Below are 16052 nucleotides of genomic sequence, written 5' to 3' on the forward strand. Positions count from 1 at the left end.
TGATATAGCTGCCATATAAACCGATCTGGGATCTTGACTTCTTGACCCCTAGAGGTCGCAATTATTATCCGATATGTCTGAAATTTTGTACGACGGATCCTCTCATGACCATCAACAAACGTGTTTATTATGGTCTGAATCGGTCTATAGCCTGATACAGATCCCATATAAATCGTTCTCTCTATTTTACTTCGTGAGCCCCAATGGGCGCAATTCTTATACGAATTGGCTGAAATTTTACACAGGTCTCCAACATATAATTTAATTGTGTTCCTAACCGGACCATATCTTGATATCGTTTTAATAGCAGAGCAACTCTTTTCTTATATCCTGTTTTGCCTAAGAAGAGATGCCGGGAAAAGAACTCGACAAATGCGATCCATGGTGGAGGGTATATAAGATTCGGCCCGGCCGAACTTAGCACGCTTTTACTTGTTGCGTTTTTAATTGTTTTTATACCCTCCACCATAGGATGGGGGTATACTAATTTCGTCATTCTGTTTGCAACTATTCGAAATATTCGTCTGAGACCCCATAAAGTATATATATTCTTGATCGTCGCGACATTTTATGTCGATCTAGCCATGTCCGTCCGTCTGTCTGTCGAAAGCACGATAACTTCCGAAGGAGTAAAGCTAGCCGTTTGAAATTTTACACAAATACTTCTTATTAGTGTAGGTCGGTTGGTGTTGTAAATGGGCCATATCGGTCCATGTTTTGATATAGCTGCCATATAAACCGATCTTGGGTCTATACTTCTTGAGCCTCTAGAGTGCGCAATTATTATCTGATTGGAATGAAATTTTGCACGACATATTTTGTTATGATATCCAACAACTGTGCCAAGTATGGTTTAAATCGGTTCAGAACCTGATAGAGCTGTCATATAAACCGATCTTGGGTCTTGACTTCTTGAGCCTCTAGAGGGCGCAATTCTTATCCGATTTGAATGAATTTTTGTTCGCAGTATTTTGTTATGATATCCAACAACTGTGCTAAGTATGGTTCAAATCGGCTCATAACCAGATACAGCTGTTATATTAACAGATCTGGGGTTTTGATTTCTTGTTTTTTTATACCCACCACCGACGGATGGGGGTATATTCATTTTGTCATTCCGTTTGAACACATCGAAATATCCATTTCCGACCCTATAAAGTATATATATTCTTGATCACCGTAAAAATCTAAGACGATCTAGATATGTCCGTCTGTCTGTTGAAATCACGATACAGTCTTTAAAAATAGAGATATTGAGCTGAAATTTTGCACAGATTCTTTTTTGTCATAATCAGGTTAAGTTTGAAGATGGGCTGTATCGGACTATATCTTGATATAGCCCCCATATAGACCGATCCGCCTATTTAGGGTCTTAGGCCCATAAAAGCCACATTTATTATCCGATTTTGATGAAATTTGGGACAGTGAGTTGTGTTAGGCCCTTTGACATATTTCTTCAATTTGGTCCAGATCAGTTCAGATTTAGATATACCTGCCATATAGACCGATTTCTTGATTTATGGTTTTGGGCCCATAAAATGCTCATTTATTGTTCGATGTCGCCGAAATTTTTAACAGTGAGTTATATTAAGCCCCTTGACATACTTCTGCAATATCGCACAGATCCGTCCAGATTTGGATATAGCTGCCATATAGACCGATATCTAGGTTTTAGGTTTTGGGGCCATAAAAGACGCATTTATTGTCCGATGTCGCTGAAATTTGATCGCTCCAGATTTGCATACAGCTACCATATAGACCGATCTCTCGATTTAAGGTTTAGGGCGCATAAAAGAGGCATTTGTTGTCTGATTTCGCCGAAATTTGGGACAGTGCTTTGTGTTAGGCTTTTCGACATTTTTATGCAACTTGGCCCAAATCGGTCTAGATTTGGATATAGCTGCCATGTAGACCGATATCTCGACTTAATGTCTTGGCCCCATAAAAGGCGCATTTATAATCCGATTTCACTGAAATTTGACACAGTGACTTATGTTCGGCTTTTCGACATCCGTGTCGTATATAGTTCAGATCGGTATGAGGTATATGAGTATAAGGTATGAAATTTTCATCGAATTTTGATGAAAGGTGGTTTACATATATACCCGAGTTGGTGGGTATCCAAAGTTCGGCCTGGCCGAACTTAACACCTTTTTACTTCTTTTTAACTTAGTAATTGCTTCCGGTATATGTAGAAGTAAGTAAAATCCGATGATTCCTTAATGTGGGAGCACTAGAGAGGGATTCGACTAAATCGGATAAGAGCTGCGCCCACTAGGGGCTCAAGAAGTACAATTGGGAGATCGGCTTTATGGGAGCTATATACGGTTATGGACCGATCGGGACAACACCCAGAGAAAAGTTTATACCAAACGTGCTCATTTCAGTACCATACGGTATTGATAGTAAAGCAACACCGTATGGTACAAAAACAAAGCCGGATTTTATGGTAATCAATAACGGTTTAGTACCAAACCGTTATTGATTATTCCACCATCTTAATGAACCAAAAACAAGTAAAAGGGTGCTAAGTTCGGCCGGGCCGAATCTTATATACCCTCCACCATGGAGCGCAGTTGTCGAGTTCTTTTCCCGACATCTCTTGTTAGGCAAAAAGTGATATAAGAAAAGATTTGCTCTGCTATTAGAGCGATATAAAGATATGATCCGGTTTAGACCACAATTAAATTATATGTTGGAGACCTGTGTAGTATGTCAGTCAATTCGAGTAAGAATTGCGCCCTATGGGGGCTCAAGAAGTAAAATAGAGATATCGATTTATATGGGAGCTGTATCGGGCTATAAACCGATTCAGACCATAATAAAGAAGTATGTTGATGGTCATGAGAGAATCCGTCGCACAAAATTTCAGGCAAATCGGATAATAATTGCGACTTCTAGAGGCTCAAGAAGTCAAGATCCCAGATCGGTTTATATGGCAGCTATATCAGTTTATGAGCCGATTTGAACCATTCTTGGCACACTTGTTGGATATCGTAACAAAACATGTCGTGCAAAATTTCATTCCAATCTGATAAAAATTGCGCACTTTAGAGGCTCAAGAAGCCAAGGCCCAAGATCGGTTTATATAGCAGCTATATCAGGTTATGGACCGATTTGGACCATACTTGCCACAGTTGTTGGATGTCATAACAAAACATCTCGTGCCAAAATTCATTCAAATCGGATAAGAATTGCGCACTCTAGAGGCTCAAGAAGTCAAGACCCAAGATCGGTTTATATGGCAGCTATATCAGATTATGAACCGATTTGAACCATACTTGGCACAGTTGTTGGATATCATAGCAAAATATGGCGTGCAAAATTTCATTCCAATCGGATAATAATTGCGCACTCTAGAGGGTCAAGAAGTATAGACCCAAGATCGGTTTATATGGCAGCTATATCAAAACATGGACCGATATGGCCCATTTACAACACCAACCGACCTACACTAATAAGAAGTATTTGTGCAAAATTTCAAGCGGCTAGCTTTACTTCTTCGGAAGTTAGCGTGCTTTCGACAGACAGACGGACGGGCGGAGGGACGGACGGACGGACGGACGGACAGACGGACGGACATGGCTAGATCGACATAAAATGTCACGACGATCAAGAATATATATACTTAATGGGGTCTCAGACGAATATTTCGAGTAGTTACAAACAGAATGACGAAATTAGTATACCCCCATCCTGTGGTGGAGGGTATAAAAAAGCATTGAAAATATTTGTAATATAATTTTATTTCGAGTTACAAAAAGTGATGCTACACCGTGAACAACCTCAATTCTTTGTATTCAGGAATTTATTCCATATCCATTGATTCCCAGAAGTGGTATTCATGCGAATACACCAATACAGCATCGTTTTCCACACAAGAAACTATCATGTTTTTGAAGTAGAATGTTCTTAGAATTTGTATTATTTCCATTTACACCGCTTTCGATATTTGAGTAGATTTTTAATGTATTCAATTTGTATTAAACATATAATTTATTTGTTTAGCATTTATGTAATAATGGCGTCAATATTATAAGTACAAAGCTCAACAACCCTTTCTCGCGATGACAAGAAAACAAATGTGACACCCTCAATTTTTATTAGCCTCCTTTGTCTGGAACAGAATTGATACCAAATGGTTTTAAAAATCTTTGCCATTGACGCAAACAAAATAATACCAGGCGGCATTGGCAAAGTACCGTCATTATTCTACCAGAGTATACTTTACAGAATATTTGAGGTCATAGAAGAAACCGGTTTGCAATATTTTAGCCAAATCGAATAAGAAGTACGCCCTCTAGAGGCGATCAAGACAAATTTAATATATCACTTCACAGGGTGCGGTGTGTATAAGAAGAAAATTGAAAAATAAAAAGTCAATTTTAATGTGAAGGAGCGGAAAAAAGTACCCGCTCCGGATCTGTGGATGTAACCACCATTTTGTAAAAAACTAGCCTTCCAGCATTGCCGCAAAAAAGATGTAAGCGACATAAAGCTCGGCTATACAGCAAATATTAAAATAATTATTTTAATTTTTGTAAAAATGCTTTCGATGACGAACTTAACCAAATTTAAATGGCGAATTATGAATATATCAGAGGACATTCAATAAAAACCGTCTTCTGTAATTTTGATTCAGTCACTTACATCATTTTCGCGGGAAGGTCTCGACATACACGCAGAGAACAGATTTGTTGTCTTAACCAATTTCTTTACCAATCGCCCCTAGTGCATTGGCTGTCACAAGGCAATGCACTAGGGGCGGAAAATTTTTGGCAATAAAGATTTACAATCAAACCAGGGTTTCCAAACTTTGTAAATTGGTATTACCTATCAAACAAATGTCACAAATGATTTTGAAAAATATCGGTTTGGATATAAATATAGCTCCCATGTATATATTTTTTCCGATATGTACAGTTATTGCTTTATAAGCCAAATTTTGCCCCGATCTTTTCAACATTCTGCATGAGATATTCTATTTGATAACGCATTATGTGTGTGTTTTATCAAAATCGGCTCAGATTGAGATAAAGATCCCATACAAATCTTTCATCCGGTAGCGGTTTTTTAAGCTGCTGTAGCTACAATTTTAGTTCGGGAGTTATAAAATTTGATATAAGAAGTTCGTTTTGATGCGAGTGCAAAATTTTATCAAAATCGTTTCAGATTAAGATACAGCTCATATATGGGTGAACCCTGTATGGCGAACGTTATATATTTACACAATTTTCGATTGAAATGTATGATATTTTTGGTACTATGGAAAACAATTCTTTAATCCGCTTATAGTGAGTTAAGGGATATGAAAATTCTTTCGAACGAAAAAAATTTTTTTTTCTCCCATATATTGTAAACAAGTAAGAGCGTACTAAGTACGGCCGGGCCGCATCTTATATAGCCTCCACCATGGATCGCATTCGTCGAGTTCTTTGCGCGGTATCTCTTTTTAAGCAAACAAAGAATAATGAATAAGAACTGTTATACTATTCGAGCTATGTCTAATTTTAGTCCGATCCGGACCATAAATGAATTGAATGCTAATCATTGTAGAAGTCATTGTGTAATATGTCGGTGCATTCGGATAAGAATAAGCCTTGTAGTGACTCAAAGAGCAAAATCGGGAGATCGGTTTATATGGGAGCTGTATCAAGCTATTAATAAATTCAGACCATATTGGACACGTATGTTGAAGGTCATGAGGGAAGCCGTTGTACAAAATTTCTGCCAAATCGTATGAAAATTGCGCCCTCTAGAGGCTCAATAAGTCAAGATCCCAGATCGGTTTATATGGCATCTATATCAGGTTATGTACCGATTTAAGCCATAGTTTGCACAATTATTGAATGTCATTACCAAACATCGCATACAAAATTTCAGCCAAATCGGATGAGAATTGCGCCCTCCAGCGACTCAAAAAATCAAGATCCAAATCGGTTTGTATGGCAGCTATACCAGGTTATGAACCGATTTAAATTATACTGGGCACAATTGTTGGAAGTGACATCAAAACACTACGTGCAAATTACAGTCAAATCGGATAAGATCTGCGCCCTCTAAAAGGTGAAGAAAATCAAGAAATCAGGTTATGAACAAATTTGAATCATACTTATCACATTTGTTGGAAGTGATACCAAAACACCACGTGCAAAATTTCAGTTAAATCGGATAGGAATTGCGCCCTCTAGAGGCTCAAGAAGGCAAGATCCAAGATCGGTTTATAAGGCAGCTATATCAAAACATGGACCGATTTGGCCCAATTACAATCCCAACCGACCTACGCTAACAAAAAGTATTAGTGCAAAATTTTACGTAAAACTAGACAGTGACACGAACAATGAACAGTGAAAATTATCAATGAAACTTGTTAAGAACTCTAGTTCTACTCCAAATAAAATGTCAAAAGTGTTAAAATTTTCACAAGCAATCATCACTGTTTGAACCCCAAACACAACTATTTAAACAAAAACACATTAAAAGTGTTTATCACATTTTTAAAGTGCTCGCCTCTACTATTATATAACCCATAAAAAATAGCTTTTGAAACTCAAGTACCTTAAAAGAATATACACGTATAACCAAAGAAATACTTGAAAATACAACTCTGTTTGATGCTTACCGGTTGTTTAAATTTTGCAAACATTAGCAGCTGTTTGCTTATAATCAGGGTTGCCAAATTTCATAACTACTTGAAATTTTTACACTTCAAGGTGTTCTAAAGCTGTTTTACGATTTCCGCCGTGCAATGTAGATATTGCCCAATTTTCCCACGGGACGTAGAAATTTTTTCAAATTTGTTTTAACAACAACCATCAAATGAAGCAAGACACTAAAATGGAGTCCTGAAATCTCACACCTAGGAATTTTGAGAAAAACTTTTGTTGGATATTTTTTTTTTTGAAAATTACCTAATATCGCGGGAAAAATTGTTTGTCAATTAAATTTAAATTTAACGGACATATAATAAAGTTCGGAGGAGAAATTTGCAGCATCAGTTAAGCAGAATGTAGCTGGTTCGTCCTAAATATTCGTCAAAATTATTTTATTTTTTTTTTTTGAAATATTTTACATATATGGTTGCTTAATTTTTTCAATTTGTTAATGTAAAATTTTACGGAAATAAAATTTATTTAGAACCAACAGACCCACACATACAATAATTAGTTGAAATCGTAAAACTAGTTCGAGGGCAAATTAAAATGAGAGTAAAAGAAAGCATTTCATCGAAATACTGAAGCAAAACTATCACTATAAAACTAAGATATTCGTAAAGACAACCACATTTTGAAGTCTTTGAAAGATTAGAATCGGCCAATAAATAATGTGTTGGCAAGCTGAGACTTTAACCAAATGTCACCGCCGATTGTTCCTGCATCCAGTAGCGAATTTCAAAAAAGTTTGAGGTATCTTTACCAATTTCACAGTAACAGAAGAATTTTGACAAATTTTTGATTTTGAAATATCAAATCATGGCTAGGTTCCTGAAGGGAGCTATATCTAGATCTGATCCGAATTCTGTAAAATTCAGCGGCAATGCTGGGAGCTATAAGGGAAACATTTTTGCTAAATGTCGTGAGAATCGGTTGACAAATGACCAAATTATTGCAATATGAGTCCAAATCGGACGAATATATGGGAGCTATACCCAAATCTTAACCGATTCCGATCAAAATCCAAACGTTTGGTTGAAGTCGCAGAAGAAAGAGTTATGTAAAAAAGATCGGTTGATAAATACGATTGCAAATGCTATAAGTGTGAAAATCGGGCGATAAATATATAAGTGAGTGACCTATATCTAAATCTAAACCGATTTTCATGAAGTTCACAGGTAATATAGGCAGTCATAAGGGAAATCTACATACGAAATTTCGTGGCAATCGGTTAACAAATGACGATGTCATTGCAATATTAGTCAAAATTGGATAAACATATATATGGGAGCTACATCCAAATCTGAACCGATATTTTCCAATTTCAAAACAGATGTCCGTACCAAATTTGCGACCTGCCGAAATTTGGGGCAGTGAGTTGTGTTGGGCCCTTAGACAACCTTCTTCAATTTGGTCCATATTTGCATATAACTGCCGTATAGACCGATCTGCCGATTTAAGGTGTTGGGCCCATAAAAGGCGCATTTATTGTCCGATATTTACAAAATTTGGGACGGTGAGTTGTTTCAGGTCCTTCGACATTCCTCTTCAATTTGGCCCAGATCGGCCTTGGGCCCATAAAAGGCGCATTTATTGCACGATTTTTCCAAAATTTGGGACAATGAGTTGTGTTAGGCCTTTTGACATTCCTCTTCAATTTGGTCAAAATCGGTCCAGATTTGCATATAGCTGACATATAGACTTAAGGTCTTGGGCCCATAAAATGCGCATTTTTTGTCCGATTTTTCAAAAATTTGGGCCGTCGAGTTATGTTAGGCCCTCGACATTCTTCTTCAATTTCGCCCATATAAATGATCTCTTGATTTAAAGTCTTGGCCCCATAAAGGGAGCATTTATAATCCGATTTCTTTGAAACTTTACAGATCAGATCGGTCTTTATTTGGCTATAGCTCCCAAAAAGACCAATATTTTGTTCAACAAAATTGAATAATGACTTATACTTATTATAACACTCAATGTTCGCTCTGAATTTCCAAATCGGACTATATTTCGATATAGGGCACAAATTATGCATTTCTATATATGGCGACATAAATTATACCCGAGGTGGTGGGTATCCAAAGTTCGGCCCAGTCTTAGCGCCTTTTTACTTGTTCTCAAGCCGAAAACAAAATATTGTTAAACACAAAACAAAATTGGCCAGCCGGGGGATTCGAACCTGCGTTTGCAAATTCTTCAGTGAATTTGAAATTTTATCCCGTAGGGTAGTTGGGTTAATTCTGTGTTGGTACTAACTTTTAAAATAAGAAGTGGTTGATACATCAGGCAGAAGCAAATTATTTTTTTTTATAGAAATGATATAACTAATAAATCCGTTATGAACATCTTCTTTAAATCATTTTTATTGTGTCGTAATATAATATAAGTTTAATAGCTATCTTCTATTAAACTATGCAAATAACAAATCTGTGATTCAAACAATTAAAATTGTTTTGACTTCTTTGGGTGTATACGTTCCACCTTGTATCGCATTTGACACTTTCTAACATTAAAATATATAGGAAATACATCAAGCTATGAACCGATAACATTGTTCTCAAAGCATTTTTTTTTTAAATTGTGTCTTAGAAATGTTTTTATTGAAGTTTTGTCTTAGAAAAAAAAAATTCTTTAAAAACCTTTACTTGAAGTTTTGTCTTTAGGAAAAATTTTAATGAACTTGTGTCTTTAGCGAAAAATTTATAGACATTTCGTGTTTAGAAAAATTTCATTATTAGGAATAAAAATGTTGGGGGGTCTATGACCCGATAGAGATACTAATGTATACCTTCCTTACGGACTGCTCTAGCTAAGTTGGTACCGAGCTCGTGAGTTCGCCACCAAATTTCTGTTTTGAAATTTAACAAATGTTTTTACCTTTTTCTCTCACCGCTTCACCAATATATATTGTAGTGGAAGGCTATCGATTTACTGACATATAGGATGAAGGACATGGCAAGATTGACTTAGAATATTCCGACGATCAAGAATATATTTTCGGTATAAGATCTTAGACTTATTTTTGTAGGTAGTACCAAAGGGAAGGCGGGCTTAGTATACCTGCCATCTTATGGTGGTGAGTATTAAAAAATTGGACATTAAATGTATATTGGCTATTACTTTCAATCAAAATTTTGTTGCAGATGTTTCCGCTGTGAATTGAGGGTAAAATAACTTAAAGGTCATACATATGTATGTAACATTGCAATGTAAATTGTACTGTTTGTTAAATTGTTACTGTTAAAGTTCAAATGCAGGCATTATTCAAACACACAGACAAAAACCTAAATTTCGCGTTTATGCGTTCATTTATAAGCACTTAAATATTTTTCATCAGTCCCTTAATTCTCTACGAGCGGACTAAAGGTGCACTACACAAAAATAACAAAGACGGCAAAGAGAATGGCTTAAATGTAAAAAAAATAATGCGTACCGTAAACATCCGCCTGCTGCAACTGCTTCAAATATCGACCAACTACTATAAGGACACATCCCCTGAGGCAATACGAAGTGAGTACTCGCAGTGAACTTATGAGGGGTTGTACTGCTTACTGCATATCGACGTAACGATCGATAGCCCAGTAATGAAGAGAGCAACGCGCGACGAAGAGGATAACGACAATGCCAACTCCTTCCTATGGCATGGAATCTTTACCACATTCAGGCATACATACGGTATGCATGTACATGGTGAAATCTTACGTATGGAACATGCGACCGGTTGGACTGCAGACTGTCGAAGAAGCACACGTTTTAAATCTGTCTGCATCTGCAAATTCAACGAATATAAACTAAAAAGCCCCGGGACATTTGAAAACATTACTCCATTTCAATATTCTAAATTTTCCTCTTCACTTTGCGTATTTTCAAACTAAAAAACACTAATACACTAATACAGGCGACCATGAAACTTGCTTATCCATAAAATGATGGACAGATTCATACACGTTGTCTGTTTCAGGATGCACCCCGTACGTATTCAAGAACATGCGACTACGCTGTTAACCGAATTAACTAAGCCAAGTAAAAGCGAACACTGGGAGAAACCAACAGTATACAACTCGACATTTAATTAATCAATAACAACTCACCACCTACATTTTTGGTGGAGTCCGTTCCCTATAATATTTTATCTTTTGTAAAAACTTCATATTAATATTTTATAAAGTTTTTTTTTTGAATATTCATTTAAATTTTCTTTTTTCTTTGAGAGTAAAGGGAATTAAGATCTTTAAATGCGTTTTCGAGTATATGACTGATATGCCTATTAATGGGGGAGGAGATGAATATTTCGATATGTTGCAAACGGAATGACAAAATGAATAAACCAACCTCTTTTACAATACACAGTATAAAAATTTCCTTATATTTGTAATCTGAATTTCTAGGTTTTATGGTTCCAACTTGGCTTTAAAGGTTTATGTATAATATTGCAAAAAGATCCACTCAAAGAAATTTGTTTGTACAATCAACAAAAAATGTTGTAGTGTAACAACAGCAAGTTTGCTGGAAACATTTTCTCCTGTCTTCGGATGGTAAAAAGTTGTCTGTACCACATTTTATTTTTTGATTTGAATTTCGGAACTCAATTTTATCTAATTTTCTAACACAAAGTATCTAGTAAACTCATATTAATGCTTTTAAACAAAAAAATTATTTTGTTGTTGGTTTAACCAGCTTAGACAAAAGTGTTTTTATTTCTTGTTTCTATTTCAAAACAAAACAATAAAAACACTTTAAAGAATCTCAACATTTGTGATGTGTTAAATGTATCAAGGGGCGGGCTGGAATGATCGCGATTTCGGCCTTTGCCATGGGCCTCGTCAGACTGCTATGCCACCAAAAGATTACATGCTTCCACCTACTCACTGAATGAAATGTTGGGTCTTGTTATTCAACATTTTCTTATAGCGCAGTAAGAGAAAAGTTTAATTCTACAAGCCAACATCTCTTCAAAAAGACATCTAACATCAACAACACACACAAAGCTAAAAGATTTGTTATCCAAACAAACTTCGCATGCCATAGAATGACTTTTCAATATGGGCATAGTAACCACATATTTCTCGACGTGCTAATGGTGCCTTCATTTATTCTTTTGCGCTTCTTTAGTTTGGTCACAAAATTATTTCATATGTTGTTCGTTTAACCTGCTTACACCAATGTGTTTTTATACCCTCCACCATAGGATGGGGGTTATACTAATTTCGTCATTCTGTTTGTAACTACTCGAAATATTCGTCTGAGACCCCATAAAGTATATATATTCTTGATCGTCGTGACATTTTATGTCGATCTAGCCATGTCCGTCCGTCTGTCCGTCCGTCCGTCTGTCTGTCGAAAGCACGCTAACTTCCGAAGGAGTAAAGCTAGCCGCTTGAAGTATTTTTGCACAAATACTTCCTATTAGTGTCGTCGGTTAGTATTGTAAATGGGCCATATCGGTCCATGTTTTGATATAGCTGCCATATAAACCGATCTTGGGTCTTGACTTCTTGAGCCTTTAGAGTACGCTATTCTTATCCAATTGGAATGAAATTTTGCACGACGTGTTTTGTTATGATATCCAAACACTGTGCTAAGTATGGTTCAAATCCGTTCATAACTTGTTATAGCTCTCATATAAACCGATCTGGGATTTTGACTTCTTGAGCCTGTAGAGGTCGCAATTATTATACGATTTGCCTGAAATTTTGTACGACGGATTCTCTCATGACTATCATCATACGTGTTTATTATGGTCTGAATCGGTCTATAGCCAGAAACAGCTCCCATATAAATCGATCTCTCTATTTTACTTCTTGAGCTCCCAAAGGGCAATTCATATTAGAATTGGCTGACAATTCACACAGGCCTCCAACATATAATTTAATTGTTGTCCAAACCGGATCATATCTTGATATCTCTCCAATAGCAGAACAAATCTTTTCTTATATCCTTTTTTGTCTAAGAAGAGATGCCGGGAAAAGAACTCGACAAATGCGCTCCATGGTGGAGGGTATATAAGATTCGGCCCGGCCGAATTTGTTATTTCTTGTTTCTATTTTTATACCCACCACCGACGGATGGGGGTATATTCATTTTGTCATTCCGTTTGCAACACATCGAAATATCCATTTCCGACTCTATAAAGTATATATATTCTTGATCAGCGTAAAAATCTAAGACGATCTAGACATGTCCGTCCGTCTGTCCGTCTGTCTGTTGAAATCACGCTACAGTCTTCCAAAATAGAGATATTGAGCTGAAACTTTGCACAGAATCTTTTTTTGTCCATAAGCAGGTTAAGTTCGGATTATATCTTCATATAGCCCCCATATAGGCCGATCCGCCGATTTAGGGTCTTAGGCCAATAAAAGCCACATTTATTATCTGATTTTGCTGAAACTTGGGACAGTGAGCTGTCTTAGGCCCTTCGACATCGTTCGTCAATTTGGCTCAGATCGGTTAAGATTTGGATATAGCTGCCATATAGACCGATACTCCGATTTAGGGTTTTAGGCCAATAAAAGCCACATTTGTTATCCGATTTTGCTGAAATTCGGGACAGAGAGTGGTCTTAGGCCCTTCGATATCTTCTGTCAATTTGGCCCGGATCGGTTTAGATTTGGATATAGCTGCCATATAGACCGATCCTCCGATTTAGGGTCATAGGCCCATAAAAGCTACATTTATTACCCGATTTTGCTGAAATTTGGGACAGTGAGTTGTGATAGGCCCTTCGACATCCTTCGTTGATTTGGCCCAGATCGGTTTAGATTTGGATATAGCTGCCATATAGACCGATCCGCCGATTTAGGGTCTTAGGCCTATAAAAGCCACATTTATTATCCGATTTTACTGAAATTTGGGACAGTGAGTTGTGTTAGGCCCTTCGACATCCTCCGTCAATGTGGCCCAGATCGGTTCAGATTTGGATATAGCTGCCATATAGACCGATTTTCCAATTTAGGGTCTTAGGCCCATAAAAGCCACATTTATTATCCGATTTTGCGAAAATTTGGGACAGTGAGTTGTGTTAGGCCCTTCAACATCCTCCGACAATTTGGCTCAGATCGGTCCAGCTGACATATAGACCGATCTCTCGGTTTAAGGTTTTGTGGCCATAAAAAGCGCATTTATTGTCCGATGTTGCCGAAATTTGGGACAAAGATTTAAATTAAGCCCCTCCACATATTTCTGCAATTTGGTCTAGATCGATCAAGATTTGCATATAGCTGCCATAAAAACCGATCTCTCGATTTAAAGTCTTGGCCTCGTAAAAGGCGCATTTTTAATCCGATTGCACTGAAATTTGACACATTGACTTTTGTTATGCTTTTCGACATCCGCGTCGTATATAGTGCAGATCGGTTTATTTTTAGATATAACTACTAAAAAGACCAATATTTTGTTATATACAATTGAACAATAACTTTTACTTATTAGTATCTGGTCCAAATCGGAACATATATTGATATGGCTGCTATGGGGCATAAGGTATGAATTTTGCACCGGATTTTGAGGAAAGGTGGTTCACATATATATCCGAGGTGGTGGGTATCCAAAGTTCGGCCCGGCCGAACTTAACGCCTTTTTACTTGTTTGTTTTTGTCGTTTTATTTTGAAATAGAAACAAGAAGCAAAAACAAAATGAAATAATTTTGTGACCAAACTATAGAAGCGCAAGAGAATAAACAAACAATTTATGATAAAATTTTCAACAAATTTACATTAATGCGTAGGAAATTCATTTAATATTGCTTAGAAGTTAAACATTTGAAACTGTTTTCTGCAAGCTTAGGTTTTCGGGGTCTACATTCTTGTACCTTTTTTTGGCTAATCCTAAACTTATTATCGAATTCGTACTCTATACTCATTAACCTTTCATTTGCGATACTATCAGGCTACATATCCACTTGAGGTTTTTTTTTTTGCCGACTTTCAGGGGCTTGACTTTATATTTTAATGAGAGGTTCGTATGCTACTATTAAGTACTTTTCATTTGATCAGTCTACATGTTTTCTTGGGATGTGTTTGGTGTTGGAGCCTTACTGATACTTGGCCCAAAATGTTTATGTCCTTACTTTTAAAGGACTTCAATTTAAGACAAATATTATTATGATCGGATTATAGTTCCATTTACTAATATTCCAAGGCTCTCATGATCTTGTTTCATGCAACAGTGTCAGCTCGTACTCTACCTCTAAAACTCTTTCCTTTGAGACCCAGTTTGGCATATACAGGCTGCAGGTCCCATTGAGAAGGTTTGGCGGCCTCTTATATACTTGGCCCAAAATTTTAATAACAAATTCCTAATCTACTCTCAAATATCTTGAATTTAAACCCGATAATATTGGGTTTAAATTCAAGAGCTAGTTTACAAGTCCGTTAAGGAGTTTTGGGCCCTCTGAAACTTGAATCCACATTTTTAAGTTACGTTCGTACTCTACTTCTAAAACCTTCGCAAGTGGATGCCACCACGTCATGATCGGGGGTTTGAAGGTTGGGATGACCCTCAGGCACTTGGCGCCATATTTTTATGTCAGATTCGTTATTCCTTCCATTTGAGACACCACATTGCCATGATAGCGCCTTTCGTCGCATTACCACTAACAACCCCCAAAGCGAAAATGTGCTCTTTGGGGTTGTTAGGGGATAGGCGACCTCCCACATATCCCTTTTTTTTTGTTATCACAGATGCATATTCACGGCGAACATTTTAAGAGAATCGATTACGTCATAGTTAAGTCTATAAGGAAGTGCATAGTATAGTCACACAATTAGTTACTTTGACTGAGCAGAATCGTTCATAAGTGGCTATCTTGTTAATGATCACTTCTGTGTTTAAATACAAATAAGTGACCACCACCCACCTTCCCCTTACATTTTCCATACGACCTGTTCTCTTATTATAAGAATTGTATACCCTACACCACCACCGTGGTATAGAGTATTATGACATAGTGCATTTGCTTGTAACACCCAGAAGAAAGAGAGGTATATCCATGTCTATCAGTTTGTCTGTTCATGTTATTTTGTGTACAAACAACAGGTCGCAATTTGCATCCGATCGCCTTCAAATTTGGCTTATAAATTTTTTAGCGTAGAGACAAAGCCTATTGAAATTGGAAAACATTGGTTGAGATATGGATATATCTCACATATATATGTTCGTCCGATTTTGAGAAATATTGCAATAAAGTGCTCATTTGTAGAGATGGGCGATTGGTAAATACCCAAAAGGTATTTACCCGGTAAATTGGGTAAATACCCGGGTATTTACTCATCTATACCCAAAAGCTCAGTATTTATAATATTGCAGATATCTTGGGTATAAAACCATTTTCTAAACAATTTTTAATAGTTTCGTATATAACATACGAAGATATAATCCCGACTTTATGATCTCATAAAGTT

This window comes from Stomoxys calcitrans, chromosome 1 (assembly GCF_963082655.1).
Source record: "Stomoxys calcitrans chromosome 1, idStoCalc2.1, whole genome shotgun sequence".
In the NCBI taxonomy this organism is placed as follows: Eukaryota; Metazoa; Arthropoda; class Insecta; order Diptera; family Muscidae; genus Stomoxys; species Stomoxys calcitrans.